General features: G+C 39.9%; 1 protein-coding gene across 5 annotated transcripts in view; it reads left to right on the top strand.

Annotated features, from left to right (window-relative positions):
- Positions 1-3,187: 3,187 nt before the first annotated feature.
- NAALADL2 (N-acetylated alpha-linked acidic dipeptidase like 2) overlaps positions 3,188-20,548 on the top strand; it is a 504,178-nt gene continuing 486,817 nt past the window's right edge. For 2 of the 5 annotated variants that reach the window (XM_055817254.1, XM_055817256.1), the window contains exon 1: positions 3,188-3,284. The gene's annotated coding sequence lies outside the window, so the exon portion shown is untranslated. Of the gene's footprint in view, positions 3,285-3,318; positions 3,521-3,584; positions 3,761-20,548 lie in introns of those variants that run through there. The other 3 variants (XM_055817257.1, XM_055817255.1, XM_027794419.2) reach the window with 3 other exon arrangements.

Genomic DNA, 20,548 nt, shown 5'->3' with positions numbered 1-20,548 from the left:
GATGATGAGGGGCAGGACTGTAGATCCCTTTCAGACCTTTAAAATGACAGTTTGAAAGCCCTCCTTCACCTGCGGTGGAACAAATAGTCCTGCCAACTACAGTGATCTGTGTCCTCCAGCAAGGACTGGAGAACATTACCCTTCATGCTGTCAGTCCATAAACGTGTGAACTAGGTAGGATTTTTTTTTCCTGTTCGCAGGCTGAACTTATTTTAAAGAAGTTTTTTACATTAGTACCTTTAACAGGACCCGAAAAAGCAGCGTCTTAACCAGCAAGTACGAACAGAGCCACGAGATGGCACTTCTGCTTCAGGGAACGACTACGGCTCCATCACTTAGCAGGCTGGTAAAAAACAAAAAGAAACAAATAAACCCAACTTTTAACCCACAGAAGAAAAGCAAGCTTATTCTTGTGAACAGCAATTTAAAGTCAGTAGTTTAAAACATCAAATGGATTCCTTTCGGCTTAGCCTTTTTGTAAAGCAAACTTTTTCTTTGAGACATAACATCAGTAATGACTCTTTTAAGCTTAACGTTCAAATTTTCCCTGTATCTGTGAGCATTTCAAAATTCCCTGAGAGTTTTTTGGTAAGGCAAGATGCACGGAAATACTTAAGTGTTCTATGGCTTTACTATTTCTATGCATTATTTCCTTTGAGAAAAGTTTTATGGAAGGTTTAAGTTTATATTTGACACTATAGCATGTTGTTTTTTTTCTAGTCATGGCTCATTATTTTTTTGCAAAATGTAATTGCTTGGAGTGTTGTTTCTTCATAGTGTAAGTTTCAGTTTTCCTGAATGTTGGGGCATCACTTGCCTATTTTTTATTTTATTTGTTTTTGCGACTCACCTCCGGAGTGTGTGGTCCTCATTCAGTATTTAAAAAAAAGAATAAATTAATTTCCTTGCCAATTGACTCCAACTTCTCCCTTTGGCTATACCTCTGTACTGTGGAAAGTGAATGCTGGCTTCTCCTGCTGCTTGTAATGGGTCCAATCCTTGGCAAAAATGTTGGAGGAAGGGAGGAACTATTAGAAGAGCAGCAGGAAGACCAGGGTTTGGGCATCAAAGCTGTCCTGTTTTTTTTAGCAAAAGGGTAATGAAGTTTTAGATTTGAGTGACTTCTTGCTATTGCTCAGCGTCATTAAGGGGCCTGTCTAGGAATTTTTGACTAAGATGCAGCAGAGGCATGAGACTCCAAACAGCCAGCCATCTGATTACCGAATGTGTTTGGGCCCTTGTGTGAAAGCCTGTGGAGTCATGGCTGGTACACTGATTTGCTGTTGGAGATGGTTTCTCTGCTGCCGTGTTAGTACACACTTGTGCCAGACTGGACTGCCTAGAAGCAGTTCACAGGTGAAGCAAGGAAATGCAGAGCTCTGGTGGTGGTAAATCTGTTCTGAACTTCAGCCTCGGCCTTTCACATGGAATGGGCACAAACTGGCTTAAGCTACACAGCACAAAATACTCAATTCTGTACTAATGGTTAACTAAGAAAACCAGTGTGTATTGCCATGGCTCTAACATGTTGATTACCTAGAAAAGGGACGAATGTGGGAAGGAGCACAGTTGTATCATGTTCTTGCAGGAGAAGAGAAAACTGTAAATAAAACCTGATGAATCATTCTTTGAGTAAATGTATTTGTACACCTAAATGCCTGATAGATTTCTGTTTCTTTGGGCAAGAAAAGTATGCTTCCAGTTGCAGTTGTTTTGTTCCTGTTTGATGTTGGAAGAAGTGTTTTTTTTTAATGAGGATTGTAGATTAGTTCACCTGCTCTTCAGTGACTGCATTTCTCTGTGCTTTCTGAAATTGCTTTCAGAGTTATAGCAGTCCAATCAGACTTTCCCATTAGTACCTTATTAGCAGAAGCTACTTCTGTTATAAATGCCTGAAATTTGCTTTTCTGTCTGCTAGAACGCTTACTATATGCATGGAAAATCTCTGAAACACTTTTTCTACATTCTCTACTGTACCTGTTGGGTTAAGATGATTGTGTGTGTGGTTTGTTGTTTTTTTTCTTTTCTTTTTTTCTTTTTCTTGGTAGTAGCTCTTATTCAGGAGGGAAAACATCTTAAACGTTGTCTTTTTTTTTTTTGTTTCTTTTTTCTTTCCCTCCCATGGGGAGGGATGTGTCATAAATGCCCTTCTGGGAAGTGCTTCTTAACATATTTCCCCTCTTTTAAAATGAACATTTACATCGCTAAATTCTCATAGGGTAAACAATATTAACCCCAACTTCAGACAGCGAAATTTAACAGGCTGTTGCTTTCCCTGCCCTTGTGGAAGACAGCTGAGCTCTGTAGCTTGTGTGGTAGCCGTCTGGATTACAGGACAAATTGTAGGTTTAGGACAGAATGAACAGCAAAACGCTTCCAAGCAGAACTAAATCATGAATCTGTATTGAGGAAATACCTTTTTATATGGAGATGGTATTGTAAGGAGACTGCATTAAAGATCAAGTTTACCTACGGACACTAAAAGGCTTCGTCAAAGCAATGTAATTACAGCAGTTCAGACGCCTATGAAACTGTTCACTGGTGGTTTTTGCTCCTGCTGTCCTGGTGCAGAGGTGTGAGCACAGGGCTCAGCTGGGAGCGCCCGGCCCTGCCCGCCCCTGGGTGCACCCGGGCGGCCCGGCTGGAGCTACGGAGTAATTTACTGTGTAACTAGCATGAGCACGACCCCCCGCATAGCCCAAATTATCACGGAGCAGCCTTGAAACAAGGCTTGACCACCTCTGGAACCGTCAAACGTGATGAACTGAGGTCGTAGGGGGGGGAAAAACCTCTCATCCCGCAGGAGCTGCAGCTGCGGGCTCTGCTGCTTGAACACGGGTAACAGCCTCGCCCGTAACCTGCACCACCTGTTGTCACAGCGTGTGAAAAGCTTTCTGCAGGTTTCCTCTCCCCACGTTCCCCAGCACCAGGGTCCCGCTCGCCTCTCCTGCCTCTGCCCCGGCTGGCTGGGGGGCGGGGGTCAGCAGGGCCCCGGGCAGGCCCGGCCCGGCCGCTCACGGCGGCGGGGAGAGCTCTCCGCGCAGGCAGGGAACCCCCGCGGATGGGCCAGCCCCGCTGCTGCCGAGACGGCGCCGAGAGAGGGCACCGCGCCCCCAGGCCCCAGCCCGCTGGCCGCCCTCGGGGCCGCTTCCTGGGGTGGCCCCTGCTCGGCCGCCGGCGCCGCGCCGCTCGGGGAGAGCGCGCTCCCCGCTTTACGGCTGCTGAAAACCTCCTTTGGCGAGCGCGGGGCAGCCGTACGGCGCCGGGGCACCCGGGGTGGGCAGGTAACGGCGCGGCGGCGTGGGGAGGAGGCGGGCGGGTGGTGCGGCACCGGAGCGGCCGGGCCCCGCCGGCAGAGCGCCGGACTCCCGGGACCGGCCCCCCCCGCACCCCGCGGGCGGCAGCCCAGCCCCTCGGGTTGCGGGGCGCTTGTGGAGCCCGGCTGTCAGCTCGCCCTCACGCCGGTGGTGGTGGGGAACTTTGTCCTACCGAGGCGGTTTTGTGGGTGTTTTGCCCAAAGGTAACTCCAAACTCGGTTTACAAAAAAAAAAAAAAAAAAAAAAAAAGAGTAGGTGCGAGCCAGCCCGGCGGGCTGCGGTGAGGTGAGGGGAGCGCGTGCCTCTGCGCGTGGCGGGCGCCAACTGCGCGGGCGCCGCCCGCGGCTGCTGAGGGGGCACGCGCTGTGAGGCAGCGCCGTCTCTCTTCCCCTGCCCGGGTGGGAGGGCCCGGCTTGAGGACGCTACAGTTTGCGGTAGAACAGGTAAATCTGCCTTGGAAATGTGCCTCGCACCGGTCCGGCTGGCTGCCTTCTGCCGCTCTGTCTGCCTTCGGAGTTACTGCCTTGCGTTACTCAGAGCGTTTTGTTATTTGCTTTCTGTTCACTGGGCTGCGTCGATAAACTGGACATAAGCGTTGTCTCGGCTACGTTTAGAAACTGAATTATGTGTTGAATTCATTGTTAGCGCTTAAATATATATATATATAAAACCCCAACATGTAGTCGTACATGACATCTTGAAAACTTTCTGGGAGCCATCAGAACAACGATGACCTGGATGAAAACATGCTTTGCCTTCCTTCATTTGGCATATGCTCAGGTTATCTGTCACACAAATGAGTAATTTCACAGGTTTCGGTACAGGGTAATGCTGTAGTCCTGCTGTGTGACCCACAGTGTCTGGGTTTCTCCACCCAGGTGGAGCTCCTTGGCTTTAGTAAGTTTCTTGTACAGTAATGTTCCCGCAACTGACATGGCCTCAAAACTGTAATTAAAATGCACTCTGTAAAAGTTGCACTTGCAAACGGCACGGAGGTATCTTGCTGACTTCAGCTGAAATTTGCAGTGTTGTTGCTGAGTCATCTGGACAGAAATATTTGGGGAAGAAATAAAGAACTTAGATTTTTACCTTAGTCTGAACAGCCCATTTCGTGTTAGTTTATTTATTATTTGGTATGTATTTCTTGCATTTACAGGCAAATGTATTTGTTCGGTGGTTAGCATATGGAAAGCATTAGATGACTGAAACTGTAATGATGCCAGTCTTCTATATCAAGCCATGTTATAAATATTTTTAGAATTTTAATCTAAAGAGCTCTTGTATGAGTCCCAGTGCATCTGTAATGCAGCATTTATCTCCAGTGTTATCAAAAGACTAATGAGTATCTTCTGAATTTTGGTCTTAGATCACATTCCTAATAGATATCTTAACTGTATGATAATCTACCATAAAGTTAACCATCTGAAACAAGCCAAAGAATGATCTTTTTGTAGCAGACCTTTTGCAGTTTCTTCTGCTGGATTTTTTTAATTAAAAGCTGTAGAGCTATACACAACACTCTCTTAAGGAAAAAAAAAATATCCTGCAGAAAAAACTACTTTTCTCCAAGTTTCATCAGGTTTTTCTTGTTTTAAGTGTCTATCTAAACTTTGTGATTTTTTTCACATCCTTAAAGTAAAAACAGTTTTACGTTGTTGAAGATGTTAGCTCAGGCAATATTACCAGGCCAAATTGCTCGATAATGAAGTAATATTTCTGTTTGTATTAATGGGAAGCTGTTTTGTTTGCTTTGAAGAGTTGAGTACAGGTTGTTTATCTAAAGCAGAAAAAAGGATTAAGTGGTAAAAATGTCAGAATTGTCTAAGTCGATAACAAGATGCTCATGGTTCTTATGAGTGTTACAAGCTGCAGATTTTTTGTGGTAGCAGCTCCCAGTGGTCATGCTGAATCATATGACTTCCTGCTCTGTTAAATCTTTGTAGCTGAAGTCTTAGCTTGTCACATAACTGTGGTACACACCTGCATTATTTTGCCCCCTTCTTAAATAACGTCAAGGTATGAATGCAAACTAGACAAAAACAAAAACCCCAAAACCTTTAAAGTACTTTTTCTCCTCCTTAATAAACAGATTTATTTCAGAAGAGTAATTCTTAGTGATGCACATTCTCCAAGGAATGTCTGCTGTAGATCTTCATTATGGTTAATCTGTCAAGTAGACATCTTCTAGATCCTCAGACTCTTTCACTAGCTCTGGTGCTCCTACTACACGTACTTTTGTTGACCAAGATAGCGTTTCTGCAGTGCAATGTTTGTATGTACTACAGAGCTGGTGCCTAGGCAGTGTTGTGGGTGTTGTGTGTGTGTCTGCCCTCCCACCCCCCCACAGTGTGGCATTTGCTTTAGTGTTTAAGCACATGCATCTAAATATATATTTGCAAATTAATTTATTAGGACTATGCAATGTAATGTGAGGAGGTCATTGATAGATGGCTCTGAATATAGTGATAGAACGGAACTAGGATCTTGTAAGTTTCCTTCCTGTGCAGATAGCTTTTTCGTTTGCCGATATGTAAAACAAGTCACAACACATCAACTAGGATCTTGTAAGTTGCCTTCCTGTGCAGATCACTCTTTGGTTTGCTTGTTTGTAAAACAAGGGTCATACCGCTTCCCTGAAGATAGCTGAAACTGATCAGCTATGAAATACAGGTGTTATGTCCAGCTGTGAGAAATGGAACAGATACTGATTTTTTTGTTTGTTTGGGTTTTTTTTCTTTGGTTTGTTTGTTTTTTGTTTGAGGGGCAAAGTTGTTTCTTTTTCCTGCAGTGTGGAGATAGTGCTGCTGTTCTTGTTTTCACGGGGTTTTGACTCTTGTTGTGTGTTTGATTGGATGAAGTTGCTTTCTGGGACTAATTTTGCTTGATTCCTTGCCTGATGTGTCTCAGCAGAAACTGCTAACTGGTGTCAGGAATGTCAGTCGTATTTGTTCTGATGCTGCGTGCTAGAACATTTTTAGGTGGCGGTGTGCAGAGGGGACCAACTGTGTTTGTATCTTCTCTATTGGTTGTTGGCAATCCAGCAACCACTGAATCTCTGTATGGACTGCCAGTAGGAGGAATTGCAGAACTCTGTTGCACTGCTGTGAGGAATTGGACTTGTATGGATATAAAATTTTGCATTTAACACTTTTATGGACTGTGCACCACAGTTTAGTTCACAAGACTGCTATGTTGGCTACCAGTTTCTGCAGCAAAACTCTTTTGTTGATATTTGTATTTTTGTTAAATTTCTGAAACTTATGTATGTTTTCTTTCGATTGCAATCCAAACTTCTCTGAATTGAGATCTTTTAGATGTGGTGTCCCTCCTCTCTCTTGGCCGGTTTATATTTCTGTACCAAAAGCTTGTGTAAGGTTGCTGGAGAAGTAAAGAAAACACTTGTTTTTGTTCCTGACTTCTGTGGTTATATGTCTGTCTTATGTGTGTGTAGGTTTTTGGTTTTTTGATTGTGTGGAGTTTTTTGTTTTGTTTATTTTTAAAGTCAGTACTGGTTCTCGATTCAGCAGTTTTAGATTTCCAGAGCATGTCAGCATAAGTCCTCACATCAACACAGCTATACAACTTAGTAGCAAAAAAGCCCTGATTCCCCCTATTCCCACCATGCACTTGAATTGTAAAGTGTAGTAAGGAGAAGGAACTTTTCCCTCTCCTGTTATTTCCTTGAATTTTCTTTAGGATTTTAATGTTACTTAACTGCATTGCTGAAATGGTTGAGAGTTGAAACCTGACATGCAAATTGCCTCCATTAAGTAACTGTGTGTTCTGACTGAGAAAGCAGGTTGTATTGAGGTGGGAATTGGGCTCTTCTCCCAAATAACAGGTGACAGGACAAGAGCAAATGGCCTGAAGTCATGCCAATGGAGGTTTAGATTGGGTAGTAGGAATAACATCTTCAGCAAAATGGTGGTCAGGCATTGGAACAGGCTGCCCGGGGAAGTTGTTGTGTCACCATTCCTGGAGGAGTTTAAAAGATGTGTAGATGTGGCACTTAAGGACATGGTTTAGTGGTGAACGTGGCAATGCTGGCTTAATGGTTGTACTGTGTGTTCTTAACGGTCTTCTCCAACCAAAATGATTCTGTGATTCTATGGTCAGGTGAAAACAATGCACTCTATTCTTGGAGCCGTAGCAACATGTGCATTAAAGCACTTTGTTTCTCCTCAAATAAACATCTGCTGGTTCTGTCAGTTATGTATGCTTGGTTAACATTGCTGTGCTGGGAAGTAGCAAAGGTCATTCATTCTTCGGTAACTACATAGTTTCTGTAAAGCAAAAATGAAGTACAGCTCTTGCAGCCTCTGCTGAGGGCAGAAGAGCAGTTATTTGCTATGAGCCATCTACTAGCCATTGGTCGGCTAGAATCTAGCAGAGAAAAAAATGTTAAGACTTGAATATCTGAAAACATAGTCAAGAAGTAATCAAATAAAGGTTCATGAACACTCTTTATTCTGGTTTCTTGTCATGCTTGTAGTTCTGTGCAGGTATCTTGCAGGTATCTGAGAAGCACAGAATACATAGAGGAGCTGAATAAAGGTGAGAATATGCTATTATTTATTACTGATCCATTACTTGTGTTGAAGTTCAGTATCTTAACTTTATTGATGTTGGTTGCTGACCTCAGTAAGCCTTGATTTGTGGCTTGGACTGGTTAACTCTAAACTGTCTGTACTAAGCGTAGCATTCCTCCTTTATACAGAGCTGGAGGATTCAGCCATCGTACAGTTCTGTGTTTTTTGCTTGAAAATCAGAGGGAAATGCCACCCAGGCATATGTTGTAGGGAGAAGGAAATATGAAAGTCTCATTTGTAAAGTTGAATTGGTAGGATTGTTTGGTCTGTTGCTTTGTTCTGTCTTCATTGTTGTTTTTGAGCTTCTCAATTAAAAACTTTCCATGTAAATACGGATTAATTTGTGCGAGATCTTGAAGGAAAGGTTCAGTATGATCCAGTCTTTATACGACTGACCAGAAAATATACAACACCTTTGTATTTGTTGTTAATGAGTTCACTCATTCTCTGTCAACTTTAGTTGCTTGTACTTCAAGGAGAATGCTAAAGTAAAAAAGAAATTGGAGAAGAACTGTAGCAATGAATAAGTGTTGAAAATAGCTCCTGAGGGGGGAATTCAAAAGAGCTCAATATTTTGAATATTATCAAAGAGAAAGGCAAGGAGGGACTTGATTGTAGTGTTTAATTTTGAGCATTGTGAACAGAAATTCTATGATGAAGCAGAAAATGATGATATAACAAGATCCATTAGCTAAAATATGAGCCAGACACATTTTCAGTAGAAAAAAGAAAAGCATCTTCAGCAATGAGGGTTGTTTATTACAGGTTATAGTAGGATATTCATCAAAGGAAAATTTCAGTTTAAATGTGGTATTTTTCCTTTAACAGATAGCTAAATATAAGTGAAGAGGGCCTGTGTCCATGTTTTATAGAATCAGAGTAGATGATCACAGTATTCTTGCTGTATCTAAATACATGAATGTACATAACAATACTGTTGAACTTAGAGCAGTTAACTCAAGACTTTTAAAATGTCTGAAACGTTTGGAGACAATGAGCTTGTTGTATAAGTTCTGTACTGAAGGTTGAAGATAGCTAAGTCATGTTGGCAACAACATTCTTCAGCAATGGAAAGATGTTATTACACTCAATTTCTGCATTAGTAGGTCTTGGCCATTATCTGTAAGTACTAGATTAACATGCTGGTTGCTAAGTTTCCTTACAAGTTTTCATGAAAGTACTGTGGAAACAAAGATGGTTGGAATCAAGAATATGAAAGAAAGGTGAAATTAAAACCAACAACAAATGCTGCTGTTAATTGGGTAACTTTCATAGAAGAGAGCATTTGGGCTGCTTTAGAAAACTGCTGATTACAACAGGCTGGTTAACAGAAGCGCCTACTCCGTGTGTGTGTGAATTATTGGAGGGTTTGCAAGGAGGGATTTGTAGATCCTGCAGAGATTTCAGGGAAATCTGTGTTATAATGCATTATCTCCTGCAGTGAAGAGCCAGTGGGAATGCTCTGAGGCTTTTAGTGTGCTCAGTTTTACATGCCTTTAGCAGGCAATGCTTTCAGGTCTTGGGCTTAGTGGAGTTGTAGGCAGCTGTGCTAGTTTTGACTGGGATAGAGTTAATTTTCTTCAGAGCAGCTAGTATGGGGCTGTGTTCTGGATTTGTGCTGGAAACAGCGCTGATAATCCAGGGATGTTTCAGTTCCTGCTGAGCAGCGCTTACACAGCGCCAAGGCTTTCTCAGCTCCTCGCCCTGCCCCACCAGCCAGCCGGCTGGGGGGGCACCAGGAGCTGCGAGGGGACGAGGCCGGCACAGCTGCCCCCAGCTGACCCCGGGGGTCTCCCACACCGTATGATGTCACGCTCAGCACGCAAAGCTGGGGGAGGAAGGGGGGGACATCTGGAGCTACAGCCTTTGCCTTCCCAAGTCACCGCTGGGCGTGATGGAGCCCAGCTCCCCTGGGGGTGGCCCTGAACACCTGCCCGCGGTGGGCAGTGGGCACTGAATGCCTGGTTCCGCTCGGCTCCTGTGCGTGGCTTTTGCTTTACCAGTTAAACTGTCTTCACCTCAACCCACCGGTTTTCCCACTTTTACTCTTCCCATTCTCTCCCCCATCCTGACCAGAGGGGAGTGAGTGAGCGAGCAGCTGTGCAGGGCTGAGTGCCCAGCTGGGGTTAAATCATGACAGCAGCATAAGGAGCAATAAAATAATTGTAAATCAGAATAGCAAAACCTCCTTTTGACACTTAAATTTGACAGGAAGAGCAGAAAGCAAGCTGAAGTGCAAGTCAGATAAGATATTACTGTTTTGTATAAACTTCAGCTTTTTAGAGAAGATAGCAGGAATCAGCCTTCAATGTGACGAGAGGATTGCCAAAATAAATGAAGTGGACACAGGCAAACCTGCATCACTCAGACCAGTCTTTTTGGTTAAATCCCTGAAGATACTGAAGTGATGACCAGAGGACTGATAAAAGGACATGGTTTGGTGAACCACATCATGTATGCAATGAGGACCAGCTGGTTATAATACTGCAGCAAATTAGAGCAGGAAAAGTCTGCAGCTGGAAGGATTTTTGAGAGTCTGAAAAAGATTGTGCTGCTTGTCTCAAGTGATAATACGCAAGTATCCAGAAAGTTTCGTGAACCATGCTGAAGAGAAGGATATCTGTTGTAGTATTGATCAGTGTAAGAGTTGGAGATGTCTGCAAAAGTGTGTGGGTTTTTTTTTTTTTTTAGGGCTCAGTCAACATATTCTAAGTGACTTCCTAGTAAGAAACTGCAGTGAAAAGTATTCAAGGGTTTAGAAACCAGTGGATGATAGATGTGTGAAGTACTGTTAGAAAAAAAAAGACAGGGATTCCAAATGCTGTAATTACAGAAAATCCTGCATGAGTGCATGTGCAAGGTAGAGGTCTTGGACTATGTGTTATTTTTCTCCTTAGCAATAGGAGAAAGTAATTCATAGGTGCATACATATTTTTCCTTTGGGACTGTTCTATTTTTTTAAATTATTATTAATTGTATTAAGTTTAAATTTAGGCATTTTATTTAATATTCTAAGGAACTCCATGCAAGTTCTACCTTTTCTTACTTTGTATTTACATTCATATTAGGGATTGGCTAAATTTATTTCAGGCTTTTTGTTCATAATGGGGATAAAAAAATTAACTTTTATGAAATAGAGGAGTTTTTCTTTTATGCACTGACATAGGCCCAAGACTATTGTTAGTATGTGTGACCTAAGGTGGTATAGGCCAAGTTTGTGGTTTGAAAAGATTAACTTTGGCAAAACTGTAACGAGAAGTATCTGTTAGAGCGATGGGTGAGGAATTCTTTAAAAAAAATTATTATTTGTAGAAAACCATGTGTATACTGGCAATTTCCAAGTAGACTTGGGTGTATTTATCTACCCATTATAGTTCTTATTTTACGGATGAATATGCTAAGTGCTATTCAGAATTATTTGGCCATATGTTCCTGTTTTTATGGAACTTCATTTTGCGGGCTCTTTATATAAATAAAATTATTCTCTTCATGATGGCATGTAGTAAGAGGAAGAGAAGAGAATGTTATTTCAAATGTTATACCTTTTGCAAAAGAGCAGATGGTATTTGTATGTGGGGCATCAAGTAAGTTTTACACTTTGAAGCGACTGCTTTATTCCAGATTGTCTAAGTTAAATTAGAGTTTCTAGATCTTCCGGAGCATACCAGGTTATATTACCCTTGCCAGTGTGTTTTAAAGCCAGCAAAGGTGTGGAGTGACATTGACCCTCTGTAGCTTTATTTCACTGTGTTTCTGTACGATGGATTGGTGCCCATGAGCAGGCAGGGGTTGCTTGCATAAAATCTGTATTGTGTTGTACTTCTGCAAGATGGGACTGACATGAGGCTGAATGATCTCAAGTTCCTGCATCGTCATTTGTGCCTTTCTACAGATGAGTGTTAAGACTTGACTCTTCCAGTCTTTACGACTTCCTTCAGTTGCCACACTTTGCAAAGCCGATAGAGAGCAGTCTCTTGGTGACATTAACCAGCTCCTTCAACACCTTTGGATGCATCCCATCAACTGTCACAGTTGGTTCTGTACAGTCTATTCCTCAGACTTTGAGGGCACTGAATTTGATACAAAAACTCCCAGGAAAAAATAGCTGACAGATTAATTTTCTGATTTGTCTTCTAATGTGAAATTTGAAATCCACTGGTCATGCCAATTGTGGGGAGGAAAAAATAGTTTGGCAGTAAAATCTCAGAGGAATTCATAGGTAGGAACTTCAGGCTGCATTGAAACAATAAATTATTAAACGTGCCTTCTTATAAATGTGTTCTAATAAATTTACATCTGTGAATCACAAACATTATGCTGCGTGAGACTAAGGGCAGGGATTTACATTGTATTGCTGTCTAAATTAGTTGTCTTTCACTATTCCCTTGCTTAGTTGGTTGTTGTTACTTCTTAATGACAATATTTGGGCATGTTAAAAAGCATACTTCTGGTGATTCGCTTCAAATAATGTGGTTTTATAACTATTCTAGTAGGATCAAATCCATATGAACTCTTGTACAGAAATTATTTCTTGCATGCATATTTGAAAGTGTAATATTAGAAGGCAGCAAAGACTATTGAACTGCTGTAGGTACACACCTTGTATCTACAGCAAATAAAGGAGTATGCTGGGGGCTTACCAAGTTTTGTAATCTTCCTGTTGATGCTGGCTGTTGCTGTGGGAACCATTGCAGAGCATGTACAGTATGAAGAAGCTGGCTCTGAGGGGGAAACAGGAATGTTGGGGGTCACTTCTATATAAAGTGAAATTTACTGTGCCTCTGGCTAGTGTAGTAGACTGTCTGAGGCTGAATTACGGAAGCCTATTAAAATATTGGTGGGTTTACTCACTTAGAGGTCTGTAACAATACCTGTGGAAGAAAACCATTGACAGATCTGGTTGCTGCTTCTCTTAACTGTTGAAGGAGACAGTAGTGACACAGTGCCCTCTTCTGCATTCTGTAAATGGGACAGTAACAGCCATTTGGACATGCACCAAAGTGGGAAAAAGAAAAAAAAAATCCAATTAAAAAGGGAAGACATGGTGTCAGAAATGTGCCTCTGAAATTTTAAATATAGTAGTAAGGTTCTGCTTTCCTGCAAATTTTTACTGTATCAATTGAGTGTAAGCCCTATACAATATTGTTTATGTAAGTGCTTACACAAGAGAGGCGTATGTTGAAATACTTTGAGAAGCCTGGTCTTGTTTTCAGGCCAAAGTGTTGGCCCAGAGCTGATATGTGAGCATATGTTCAACACCTTGAACTACTAGTTATTCAGTCGTCTTTCTCAGTCACAGACAAGCATGCAAAAGTATCCAGTTTTCTCTTGGGATGGAATGAGAACAAATGCAAAGATATTTTTAAATGAGATTGAATTTTTGTTTTCCTACTAGCTAATCACATGTATTAGATGCTTGATGAGTGTCTGGTATTTGAAAAACAGATAGAACATGGGCAAGTATGTCTGGCACAAGCCAGATGGTTTGATTTTTGTCTTCGTGGAAATAGTAAAAAAATATATGTAGTGAGCAAAGAGGCTGTAGAGAACATGGTGTTTCCAAGGGGGGTGGTGGTCTGGGGGTGGGGGGGTGGAAATTGCATCTCTAGTTCTCATCCGTTACCAGACTCTGCAAATGTTATACAGAGCTTTTCTTGATTAGTGAGTTGTGGCTTCTTTTCATTTGCTTCATCTACCTACTTGTAACACTTTGAAAATGAGTACTTTGGGACATGCTTTCTCCCTTTCATCCTTGGTCAAAAAAAGGTTTTTTTCTTCATGTTTTCTAACAGCTGTTTTTCATAAGTGTGTGTGTAGGAAAATACTCATTTCCCATGTGGTTTAGCTTGCTTTTTGCACTGTTAATACTCCAGCATAACAAAAAATTATTCTGCATAGACATTTCATTCTTTTGATATATTTTGTATGTTGGCATTTAAGTCTAGATTTTAAAGGTGAGTGGATAATTAACTTTGAAACTATGAAAGTTTAAATTTATTAAATTTGCATTTGTATTTTACAACTGTTTCAGTTTTTATAACAGTTCTAAAGAACACTTCAGTTTTCTAGAGTAAGGTCTGGTCTGCAGAAAAAAATAGGGGATATTTCATTTTTTTTAAATTTTCTTTTATTAATTTGAATGTTCAAAGGTCCAGCACTTCAGAACCAGAAATTCCCAGAAGCAAAAAGTTTCCTGGATGTGTGTTCAAACATAGGATCTTTCGGTGGCACACGGATGGAGTTGTTTGTTTGTTTGTTTTTTAAGTTATTTTTTCATTGTTCCCTTTTGTTTGTAAAAAGGAGCATACTGCTGGTTTATTTTGAGTAATGTGCAGATGGCTCTTGCACATAAAAATTATTGGTGTATCTCTGACTGTAGAGAACTGAAATGAAATACACATTTTCATATACATGGTGGTTATATACTAAAGTATATAAACATACAAGAATTTATTTATGTATGTGCAATCTTGAGCAAATAGCTTTGTGGCTTCTGAATTGAAAATAGTTCCAGAAAGGTTGTAGAGAATATTTATAGGATTTTTTCTGAGCTCCTAAGAGGAATCAAAGATGTATTAAAGGAAATGTGTGGTTCTTGAGAACTACATGGTTTGAACAACTATTGTATTGTTATTTCAGATTCTGTGAAAGTAACCTGAGATGGTATCCCTTTTAGGCATTAGTATGTATAATGCTAAGATTGAAACATGTTTGTTGTCTAGTTGCTAATAGATCAGGGTTCAATAGAGTTGTCTTTGTGTATTAGTAGCTGAGAGCAGATGTATTGACTGTCTTGGGAAGAGTGGAGCAAGGTGTAAAGGTAGCTATTATCCAGTCTTCCTTCCAGTGAAAGATTTGTGCTCCAATACCAAGAAGGGGAAAAAAGTGCTAGCAAATATCAAATTATAGTTGAATTATTTTAAGTAAAATACTTGATGCTTCTTCTTAATGCAGAATTGGTTTTTGTTTGGTATGTCATTGAAGCATAAATGAGAAATTTGAAAAACCTTACTCTTTTTCCATCTTTCTCATGATTAAATGTATTTTTGAAAAATAATACTGATATGTAAGGACTATTTTCTGCTCTTTGGCTTAGTTGTTTTTTTCTTTATAAAAGAAAATTTCTTTCTAGATGTATAATAAGTTCGAAGTGGAAAAGCCTAAGTAATTTAGCCCTTTTTTCTAGCACTTTGTGTGATTCAGTTTTGAAGTCCAATTATTTCTATGTTTAACGGAGACACTTCTTTTTCTTTAGTTTGGCTGAAAGGAGCTAATTAATGACACTGCCTAGAAAGATAAGATAGAAGTGTTACCAAAAAAAGAGGGGGAAAACCTTTTTTGACCTTTAGTGCATAATTATTTTTAGTACCAGTTCAAATGTCTGAAAATCACTGATGTCCTGGGAAGGCATAAAAATGCCAGTGTAAAAGATCTATCAAAGTAATTAATTTTCAGAATTGAAATAAATGTGATTTAAAGGGGAGCTGTCAAGATACTTAAAATCACAGTAGTGAAAATTTTGTTTTTATTCTGTTAGAAGGCTTGCATTTACACCATTGGTTCTAGAATAAATTAACTGAAAGCTGTAGAAAAACTTCAGGATTGTTATTACGGTGCTCCCTAGGGAATGTTAATGCATTTATTGTTTATGTCTTGCTTTAGAGGAGTTCCATCTGAAACATCTATTCAGTTACCTTGTGTAATGTGAAGTATTCCATCCTGTTATGTGAATGTACCTCCATTTAAGGTGCAGACTGACACAGAGTCATACTGGTTTAGGAAGAAAAAATGAAAAAGAAGAGAATTTTCTTTGAAACTTTTGAAGTATAGAGGACATTGTCTTACAGTGATATGAGATGTGCCTCACAAACTGGCTTAAAATGCACACTGACCTTTGTCTGATTTGCTTGGCGTAGAAACCAACTTGGGTAGATATTTTACAAACAAAAGGAAGGCAGCAATCTGGAAATAGATGAAACTTGGCTAGATTTTCATCAAGGAATTACATAAGAATCGTCTTGGTTAGCTAAATAACTCTTCATAGGAACATTCTGTATGCAGCGAGAAGTTCCTTAATTTACAGAAGCTAATGCAAATATTACCTCAGTCTTTCCTGGTAATTTCTTTTTTTTTTTTTCTTTTTTCTTTTTTTTTTTAATTCAGGGCTGAAGACTACATTTCTGATAGTCCTATAGGCCCCTGACTGTACCATAACATGCAGTGGCGTGTGTGATTTCTGTTTTCAAGAACATTTTTTAATCTGCACTGTCATGGTATACTGATCAGAGTCTTCAGAGGGCTGCACTGTGTTTTGTTAGTTACTTCAGCTGGTTAAAAAACGAAAGGAAGTGCCAAAGAAAATTAATCAGGAGTATTTCTGCAGACTCAGTACTGAGAGTCTGGTTTATCAGTGCTTTATAATAAGAACAGCAATACTAAGTAAAGAGGGGTTCAGCGCTTGTCTAAGATACTGTTAAGATGAGAAACTTCTGGAGCTTTTCCAGAGTGTGTTTTTGAAGGCTGTTAGCATTTTTTGTAGTACTTGTGTTTTTTGAAGTACTCCCTTGCCTGTGTCACATGGACTGAACAACAGGTCAGACTTGAACAAAATAAATACACACAGCCTAAAATTTGCAGGATTTTGCAATTGGATGTAATGAAATCAAACTGTTGGAAAGTGTTTCTTTGCCTTGTGTGGTGGTGGTGGTGGTTTTTTTTTTTTAATTGGTCTTCCTTTAATGGAGTATAGATTAATATTGCAATGTTGTGTCTTTGTTTTTTTGGTGTGTGTGGTCTGGTTTTTTTGGTTTTGTTTTTTGTTTTGTTTTGTTTTTCCCCCCCCCCCCCCAAATAGCCTGCTACTAAAATACATGCTGTAATTTGTAAACTTTTAAGTTATTTTTGTTAGCAGCCTAGGGTCTTTCCGTTGTTTAGATGTGAAAATCTGGACAAGGTTTATTCCTCCCCCGGCTGCTAACCTTTGTTTTTCTTTAGGCTTCTTCTGACATTGTTTCAAATCCAAGTTTTTAGAGTGGGAATGTGTGGGAGTGTTAGGCAGAATAAAAGACTACCTGGAGTATGTATCAATCCAACATGAACCTGAGGTATCTGGTGTCTGAGGTGTTAGGCTTTTATAGTGACTACTTTAGTCAAGCCAATTTGGAGGCAATGAAACAGATCTCTGGATTTACAGGTTGGATACCCATTGCTGAAGTCAGGGCTCTTGCTCAGCAGAGCATTCACATATTTCAGATTATACGCTTCCCTCTGCTAACTCAACAAATTAATGAAGAATGTTTGCTGAAATCTCACTGACTTCAGTTCTTCAAGTAACCGGCAAATTCAGATGACTATAAATGCTTCACAAATGGCTAAAACAAAATATGGAGAGTCAGGGTTGCCCATTTAGTGCTCTGAATGCTTTAACAGTCCGTCTGGTCCGACTTCTTAGTTGAAGGTCAAGAGCTCATGTGAACAACGGCAGTTCTCATGTGTGCAGGGTCTGTATCATGTAGTGCTTATGCACACAGGCTGGCATAAGAGCAATACTTGCTTAAGAGCAATACCTGGAATCTTGAAATGAGCGTACCATACTAACGTGAGAGTACAGAATTGCATCTCTTCATATCAGTGGGCATCAAAGATATTTTTAGTTAATAGTAAAAGATGCTCTGGGGAGGAGAGGGTGGTATCTTTGTTTTCTTGTTAGACAGAGTAGCATATAATCTGCAGGATAGACTGTTCTAAAGGTTGGGCTGCAATAGTGAGTGCCTAAGAAAAGTCTGAATTGTTGAAACATGTTGCCACAGTGCAAAACTAGGGTGGGATTCAGTGAAAAAAAAAAAAAAAATCTCCAGCAAAAGGTGTAATGCATTTTTATTTCATTCTTTGCTTCAGGAGTAGCTTTCTGAGTTGGATTCCTAATGAGAATTTGTGAAAACTTTATGCTTAAGTAACAGAGATTCATGAATAGTTGATTTCAATTTGATTTTTCCTGATTTATGCATGAGTTTATTTGCTTTAGGCAGGCCTGTAGGGACTCAAACCAGGTTTTTTTTCCCCTAAAATTTAAGTTGTAGTACTATCAAATTTTGTTTCCTTTCAAGAAGCAGATACCTTACTTAACAGCAGTTGCTAGAGAGCTGCAGTTCCACACATCTGTAATTCATGCCTGTTCTTATCCAACATGTCTGCTGTTAAACTTCAGTGGACTTGAGGTCAGAACTGATGCAAATTTGGTATTTTGAAGACAACTAATTTGGTGGACAGAAATGTATGGAAAGACTTTGAGTGTGTTGTATTGCTGTTTTGACTAATAACGACTTGACTAACACGAGTTAGTTGTGTCCTTTTTTATTCTCCCCACCCCCACCCCCTGCCCCTTAGATCACATGATATGCTTTGACTGGAACAAGAGGTCACTAACTGAGGTAAATTAATGTTAATCAGCTTATAGGAGGAGTCCAGTTTGAGAGGTGAAAGAAAAAAATCTAAGACCCAACCCCCTGTTTATAAAGTAATTTGTATTTCAGTATCAAAAATACAACTTCTCCAACCTAGTTTCAAGTTAATTAAACAAAATAATTTATTAGAATCAGAATTAAAATACCAAGAACAGCACTTACATTTTGTATGAGTAGCACTTACGTGATTCAGCAAACTCTGTAGAGCCAAACTAGCATTAAATCTACATAAAGTAGAGCAGGATCAGTGCTGTGCAGGATTCCTTACCTGCCGGAGCTACCCAGGAGGCAGCTTTGATGCTCTGAGCCTGCAAGAAACATGGAGTTTCCTCTTCTCCCTGTGTGCTGATTTTGTGGTGTTGCTGTATGTGTAGTGGGACCAGGAGATGTTAGAAGCAGCTTTCCATGGGTTGTAAGCCAGGAAACAGAAAACTAGTTGCTCTGTGGAAACTGGGGAATAGGCTTTTAGGGAGCTCCTCAGCTGACATATTCTGTTGTTTGCTAGACAATGTGGCTATTAGAAATGTAGTCATGAACTTTAAGAAAATTGTCTAAACCCATCTTTTTTTTAAGAACTGAAGGTTTTTTGTTCTTTTTTTTGTAAATACCAATATTCAGATGCAGCTACTGTTCCCTTATATGGCCTTGGCCAAGGCTGATTTTTTTTTTTTCTGTGCTTGCAAGTCTGTAAAATGAGTGATGTATGCTGTCTTTCTAAAGAAATTTCAGAAATTGCAATAAAAAGCAGTGAATTAGATCTAGGAATTACAGTTCTGTATAGTCGTATGACTTCAGAAACCTTATTATGTCACTCTGGTTATCAGCAAAAATTGTAATCTTGTGGTGTGAATGACGATGCTTATCGTCAATGGCAATCAGTGTATCAAGAATGAAATATGTGGCAAGACAGTTGCTAGGATAATAAATACTTGAAAATACAACTGAAAATGACAAAGCAAAGGCAATGTCAATGAATGTGAAGTTGTTTCTTTGTGCAGTCAGGTCAATGATTGCAATAGGCCTATGCTGCTTCGAACTGAACATTCATGGTATGTATAGGAAGGCTGAAAATGGGTAATTAGGTAAGCGATGACATGTTTTGTCATGCTGTGTTAGTATTCTTTGGGCTGTAACTTAATGCTGATCTAGTAGTAACAATATCAGAGTGTCTCCAGCTTCATGTGAATCGTAGTTTCAGATTGATAATAGTGCATTGTGTCGTGACTTACACTTCTTGCATACCAGGCTTTAATGTGTTCTTTGACTTCTCCTCGCAATGTATCTTCTAGCAGAAGCTCTAACTAGAATAATAGTAATAGAAAAATCTTTTTTTTTTTTTTAATGAGGAAAGCTCTGCAAATACTCACAGCATATCATGTACAATTCCTGTGTCAGAATTGCTTGGGGGACAGGTATTTTTAGTCAAAGATAAATGTCACAAAATGGATCTTCTGGCAGAAGGATGCTTTGATTCATCACCAGAGGCAGAACAACTTAAATGAAATTGCGTTTTTGGATCTGTTTTGTATTCAGTTAGATATTTATATTCTGGACACTTTTCTTGTGAACAGAGGCTATTTAAAAAAAAAAAAACAACACCAAACATCCCACCACCAAAGATCCCATCAAATACTTAAAAAATAGGAAGTGCTTTTCCAGAGTGGATCACTGGGAGGAGCTGCTTATTACAACTTTTATGCATTAAATTAGCAGCAAAGGAATGATGATAGTGTAGGAAGTTGATGTGGAGCCAAACATGCTTTGTCGTGAGTGGGGAATACTCTCCTTTAGTAGAAAGTGATTAATGGCTTAAAAAAAAAAAAAAAAAAAGTGGTCAATTCAAGGGAAAGGACTAATTCACTAAAACTGTAATTTTTTTATTGTATGTTAACTTTAAAATGGAAGTGCAGTTAGGCCACATCATGTCCAATGGGATTGCACTTAACTGCTAGTAGTTGTACAAGTGTCTATTGCACTGGAGACCTCATGAATTCCAGATAAGACAAGAACGGTTCTTACCGTTGGAATACTGAAAGGATCTTTTAACAATAGTCTATTATACCTAGAAGGTAACCCACCATTCATAAGGACTATTTGTGTCCTGATACGATAGACTGAAAGATGAAAAAATCTCTTTGTAAAAATTCTTCACCACTATCTCCATAATCTCTACTTGAGT

The sequence above is a fragment of the Falco peregrinus genome, chromosome 12 (genome assembly GCF_023634155.1).
Source record: "Falco peregrinus isolate bFalPer1 chromosome 12, bFalPer1.pri, whole genome shotgun sequence".
Classification (NCBI taxonomy): Eukaryota; Metazoa; Chordata; class Aves; order Falconiformes; family Falconidae; genus Falco; species Falco peregrinus.
This window is presented reverse-complemented; position numbering and strand designations above follow the sequence as displayed.